The sequence below is a fragment of the Hevea brasiliensis genome, chromosome 6, assembly GCF_030052815.1.
Source record: "Hevea brasiliensis isolate MT/VB/25A 57/8 chromosome 6, ASM3005281v1, whole genome shotgun sequence".
NCBI classification, from domain to species: domain Eukaryota; kingdom Viridiplantae; phylum Streptophyta; class Magnoliopsida; order Malpighiales; family Euphorbiaceae; genus Hevea; species Hevea brasiliensis.
The window spans coordinates 28,743,957-28,750,879 of record NC_079498.1 but is presented as its reverse complement, the minus strand read 5'-3'; positions in this window follow the sequence as shown (position 1 = coordinate 28,750,879).

Here is a 6,923-nt window from a genome sequence, read left to right as displayed (position 1 = left end):
TCACCATGGGGAGCTCCAGTGCTGTTTGTGAAGAAGAAGGATGGGACTTTGAGGTTATGCATTGATTACCGGCAGTTGAATAAAGTGACAGTGAAGAATAAGTATCCATTGCCTAGAATTGATGATCTGTTTGATCAATTGAAGGGAGCAGGAGTATTTTCAAAAATTGATCTCAGATCAGGGTATCATCAGTTGAGGGTGAAGGATGCAAATGTGCCAAAGACTGTATTCAGGACCCGGTATGGGCATTATGAGTTTCTGGTGATGCCCTTTGGCCTAACAAATGCACCAGCGGCATTCATGGACCTTATGAACCTTATCTTCCATCCATACCTAGATCGGTTCGTAGTGGTCTTTATTGATGGTATTTTGGTGTATTCCAAGACCAGGGAAGAACATAAAGAACATTTGAGGATTGTTCTACAAACACTGAGAGAAAAGAAGCTGTATTCTAAGTTATCAAAGTGTGACTTCTGATTAAATGAAATTGCATTCCTTGGACACATAGTGTCAGCTGATGGGATTAGAGTGGATCCCAAGAAAATAGAAGCAGTGATGGAATGGAAGCTTCCCAAAAATACAACTGAGGTCAGAAGTTTCTTGGGGCCAGCTAGGTATTACAGAAGATTTGTGAAGGGATTTTCATTAATAGCTGCTCCAATGACCAAGTTATTGCATAAGAATGTAAAATTTGGCTGGAACGACAAGTGCCAAGCCAGTTTTGAGAGGCTAAAGGCTATGTTGACAGAAGCACCAGTGTTAACACAGCTAGTGTCGGGGAAAGACTTTGTGGTCTACAGTGATGCCTTACATAATGGGCTAGGGTGTGTATTGATGCAAGAGGGGAAAGTGGTCGCCTATGCTTCCAGGCAACTAAGGCCACATGAACAGAATTACCCTACCCATGATCTAGAACTTGCAGCAATTATCTTTGCACTGAAGATATGGAGGCACTACTTGTATGGTGAAAAATGCTACATTTACACAGACCACAAAAGTCTGAAATACTTGCAAACCCAGAAGGAGCTCAACCTTATACAGAGGCGATGGATTGAGTTCCTGAAGGACTATGAATGTGTAATTGACTATCATCCTGGGAAGGCAAATATAGTTGCTGATGTTTTGAGTAGAAAATTTATCACAGCATTGAGATCATTGAATGCCCATTTATCCTTGGCTCGAGATGGAGCTATTTTGGCTGAGTTGCAAGTGAGGCCAAACCTGTTATAGCAGATTTTATATGGGTAAAAGGTAGATGAGAAATTAATGACTATCGTGAGTAAAATCTTAGAGGGAAAAGCAACTGCCTATGAGGTGAAAGCAGATGGGTGTCTGTACTACAAAGGAAGAGTATGTGTACCAGATAATGGGGAATTGAAAGTCAGTATCCTAAAAAAGGCACACACTAGTGTTTATGCCATGCACCCAGGAAGTACAAAAATGTATCATGATCTAAAGCTTTAGTATTGGTGGCCTGGTATGAAGAAGGACATAGCTGACTATGTGACTAAATGCTTGACATGTCAGCAAGTCAAGGCAGAACATCAATTTCCATCGGGTTTGCTACAGCCTATATGCATACCTGAATGGAAATGGGATCGGGTCACCATGGATTTTGTAAGTGGTCTACCTCTCAGCCAGAAGAAGCATGATGCAGTATGGGTGATAGTAAATAGATTGACGAAGTCAGCACACTTTCTGCCAGTTAGAACTGACTACTCACTGGAGAAGTTAGCAGAATTGTATATCAGTGAGATAGTTAGACTGCACGGAATTTCACTTTCCATCATATCTGATCGAGACCCAGGGTTTACATCGAGATTTTGGAAGAAGTTGCATGAATCCTTGGGTACACAACTCCACTTCAAAGATGACTTTCCATCCTCAAAGTGATGGGCAATTAGAAAGAGTAATCCAGGTAAACAATTAAAACTAATTGAACTAATACAAATATTGAACTGAAATGATAATAATAACATGAAATATATGTCAGGTCCTTGAGGATATGCTGAGGAGTTGTGTCATTGAGTTTGAGGGAAGTTGGGATAGATACCTTCCACTGGTAGAATTTGCATACAACAATAGCTACCAAGCTAGCATCCAAATGGCCCCGTATGAAGCACTGTATGGGAGGAAATGTAGAACTCCAGTGTGCTGGACTGAATTGGGCGAAGATAAACTGGTAGGGCCAGACCTGGTGAAACAAACTGAGGAGAAGGTAAAGCTAATCAAAGCCAATCTGAAGGTTGCCTCAGACAGACAAAAATCCTATGCCGACCTGAAGAGAAAAGAAATAGAATATGCGGTTGGCGACAAAGTGTTCCTCAAGGTGTCACCGTGGAAGAAGGTACTGAGGTTTGGAAGAAAAGGTAAGTTAAGCCCTAGGTTCATTAGCCCATATGAAGTCATTGAACGTGTGGGTCCAGTGGCCTACAGGCTAGCTTTACCACCAGAGCTGGACAAGATCCACAATGTGTTTTGCGTATCTATGCTAAGAAGATACCGCTCAGATCCTTCACATGTCATCTCCATGGAAGAAATTGAAGTACAACCGGATTTGACATATGAAGAAGAACCCATACGGATCCTAGCTTGGGAAGTGAAAGAGTTGAGGAATAAACAGATTCCACTGGTGAAAGTGCTTTGGAGACACCACAAAATCGAAGAGGCAATTTGAGAAAGTGAAGAGACAATGAGGCAACAGTTCTCTCAACTGTCTGCATCAGGTAAATTTCAAGGATGAAATTTAAATTAGAGGGGAAGAGTTGTAACACCCTCCCTGTAGCAACTCCGTACATTCTACTGTTCCGGTGACCAGTGTTGGTCCGGACAGCTAGAACGTCCAGAAAAATATTTAAACTAAAGTGAGAAACCATAATTAACTCAAATATTAATAAGAAAATTTTAGGAAAAATTTTAGAAATAAAATACAATCAAGTTAAATGAGCCGGTACCCTAGTGATGGGTAACCTAGTGGGAAGTTGCGGTTCTCGCAACTAGGAGCCCTAGACCCAGGGGAAAATTCATAAAATAATTTTTGAGACTCCAGAGAATGGTCATTGAGGGTTCTATGGCATTAGAATGCCAAGAAAATGCTTAGAAAAAAAATTTCAATCGGTATAGACGATTTTGGCTCAATAAGCCAAACGGAGGGCATTTTGGTCATTTCGTCTTCAGAGATGATTTTTGGTCAACTTGTCCAGTTAAGTAAATAATTATTATGACATAAAATATGAATAAATATTGCTAAAAATTAAATTGAAAATGAGTAGAGAAGAAAGGAAAAGAAAATGAAAGAAAATACCTAATAATGACATCATATGATGTCATTAAAAACCTATCCACCAATCATAATTAAGTACCACTTAAATTAACCTATTAAAGAGGATAATTGAGACAAAAAAAAAAAAAAACAAAAGCCATCTGCTCTTTCTCACCCAAACCAGGCGTCACTCTCTCTCCCAAACCCATTCCTCCATGGAAGCTTAATGGAAGCTTAAGATAACCCACCAAATCACCTTGAAACCACAACCTTGCTTCACTAAAAATTGATTTTGCAACTTGAACAACCTCTAGCCAGCAAAAAGAAGAAGGAAGAAGGGATTTTTGAAGACTTGGAAAATTTAGCAAAAGAGGTTAGTGCCCAATTTATTCTCTCTCTCACTCAATTCATGTTTAAGGACATGATATAAGTTGAAATTGTAAGTTTAATGCATAAATTGAACTTTGAGAACTTGGAGACTTGAACAAAATTAGGGTTTGCTCATGAAATGGTATATGAACATTGTAATGGTCAATTAGTGACCATTTGAATGTGTGTGAGGAGGAAATAAAGTGAGTTGAGGCTTGGCATTTGTGTATGGGTGAGCTGCCTTGGCTGACCTGCAGGACTGAGCATGAGTCCAGCAGGTTTGGGTAGCTATAAATGGAGTTGTAGAGGTTCAATTGGTGCAATGCAAATTGGACATGAAACTAGACATATAATGGAACAACTTTGGTGAAGAAACCCTACCCAGAAAACCAAACCAAGTTGGCCTAAAAATTGCCCTAACCCGGGTGACCTGCAGTCTGCCTGGGCAAAATGATCAAATGAACAGTATTTATTTATTTGGTCATAAGTCAGTGTAGAAAGGTCCAATTGACATGAAATTTTACCAGAATAAAGCTGAGACATATACCTACAACTTTCATGAAGAACACAAATCCAAATTCTGACCATAACTTAGTCAAATTGCCAACCAAACTTAGGTTACCAAATCTAGCAGAACCAGTTTTGCTCAGAATTTTGGATTCTATCCAATCCGGCCAGTTATGGTGTTTAGGCCATAACTTGAGCTACAAAACTCCAAATGGAGTGATTCAAAAAAGGAAATATAACTAGACAAAATAAGGAACAACTTTCATGAAGACAACTTTGCCAAATACCTACTGTATAAATGACCAATGGAACAGTAAACATAAGGCTTGAAATCTGAAAATTGTGAATAATTAACACTAAGCTTAGAAATGGTATTGGCAACCAATACCAACCCTTTTAGAATGAAAAATGTGGTATGTTAGGAATATTAGAACCAATGTACCTATTGTCTATGCAAAAGTCAACATTTTAGTTGACTAATGAAATGAATAGTAACACTTAAACTTCAATTTCAAGAATTGTGAAATTTAAAAGTGTAACATGCCCTAGTACACCTAGCAAGATTGGTTTGGATAGGTTGGCATGCCAATAGGGTTCAGTTAGCAGTACTGCACATGGCATTATGCCATTCTGTGATTTTATAGCTTTTAGCCATTCTGACATTATGTTAATACTTGGCCTTGTGCCTAATTTTTATTATAGCTTATTAGCTATTCTGTTGCACACCGGGAGATACATATGTGACCGATGGTGTGACGGCCCGAGGTACTAGATACCCAGTACCAGTTTACCCGTTTATCCAGTCCAATCATCCAGTATAGGTTACTTGGGCAACCAAAAATGAAATTAAATAAATTTAATGAAATTATGAATATAACAAGTACAAAATAAATAAGATTACCAATCATGATAAAAAAAAAAATTTGTCTGCATAAGACGTCAGGACATGCACTTCATATTTATTTTCTATTATTTCTTTTTTATTTTATTATTGGCACCACTAAGCCTTATTGCTTAGCGCATTGCTTTTTGCCACGCGTAGGTTCTGGAGAGACCGATCAAGAGTCCAGTAGACCACAAACTGGGTGAGATCTTCTGCAGCTCTACATAGTGTCAGTGTCACCTCACCGACATCAGTGCATTGGTAGGACACTAGGTTTCATTTTGGGTATTTTGTAATTAACTTTTATTTTATCATGTGAAATTGAGACTCATGTAATGTATTTTGTTATCAATGTAAATAGTGGAAATTATGTTTATGAATGAAAAGGTGAATATTTATTTATGACTTTTATATGAATTTCATATGAAATGAATGAATAAGAATGGGAGTATATATGAGAAATATTGGGATTTTGTTGATGAAATGGAGTTTGGGATTGATTGAAAAATTTTGGAAGTGTTTTTCACAAGTTCCAAAGAACTGTTTTCTCCATTTTCAGCTGGTACTCTGCCGGATTTTCTATAAAATTTGCGGAACCTCAAATAAATTTATGATTTCAATAAATGACTTCAATCAATGATATTTCACGAATTATACTTCATAACTATGATAAAAATAAATTAAGGAAGAATAAAAATGATTGAGATAAAATAGAGTGTTCCGGTACACTGTGTGACATATCTTACTCGGCTATACTGTAGACGGGTAAGGGGTGTCACAGGTAGTGTCTCCAGATCTTTAGTGCAAAGGCTACAGCCGCCATTTCCAAATCATGGGTGGGGTAGTTCTACTCATGCCTCTTCAGCTGTCTTGAAGCATAAACCACTACTTTTCCATTCTGCATCAAAACACACCCTAAGCCAACTCTGGAGGCGTCACAGTACACGGTATATCCTTCACCACTCATCGGTAGTGTCAACACCGGGGCAGTGGTTAGACACTCCTTAAGCTTCTGGAAACTCTTCTCACAATCATCTGTCCAAATGAATGGAACATTCTTCCGAGTTAACTTAGTTAAAGGAACCGCTATCCTGGAAAAATCCTGCACAAAACGCTTATAGTAGCCAGCTAGGCCCAGAAAACTTCGCACCTTAGTGACTGTTGTAGGCCTAAGCCAATCAGTTACAGCCTCAATTTTCTTAGGATCCACTTGAATGCCTTCACTAGAAACCACGTGTCTCAAGAATGAGATGCTTTCTAGCCAAAATTCACATTTTGAAAATTTGGCATATAGCTGGTGCTCCCTCAAAGTCTGCAACACCATCCTCAAGTGCCACACGTGTTCTTCCTCGGTCCGAGAGTATACCAAAATGTCATCTATAAATACGATAACAAAATGGTCCAGGAATGGCCTAAACACCTTGTTCATTAAGTCCATGAAGGCTGCTGGTGCATTAGTGAGTTCAAAAGACATCACCAAGAACTCATAATGACCATATCTTGTCCTGAATACTATTTTGGACACATCCTCATTCCTGATTCTCAACTGATGGTAGCCTGATCGCAGGTCTATCTTGGAAAAGAATCTAGCTCCTTGGAGCTGATCAAACAGATCATCGATCCAAGGAAGTGGGTACTTGTTCTTCACAGTCACCCTGTTCAGCTGTCTATAATCAATACACAACCTCAATGACCCATCTTTCTTTCTCACGAATAGAACAGGAGCACCCCAGGGTGAAGTGCTCGGACGTATGAAACCCTTGTCCAAAAGCTCCTGTAGTTGCTCCTTTAACTCTTTCAATTCTGCTGGTGCCATCCTGTAAGGTGGCATTGATATGGGGTTTGTACCCGGCACAACATTAATGTAAAACTCTATTTACCTTCCTGGAGGCAACCCTGGAA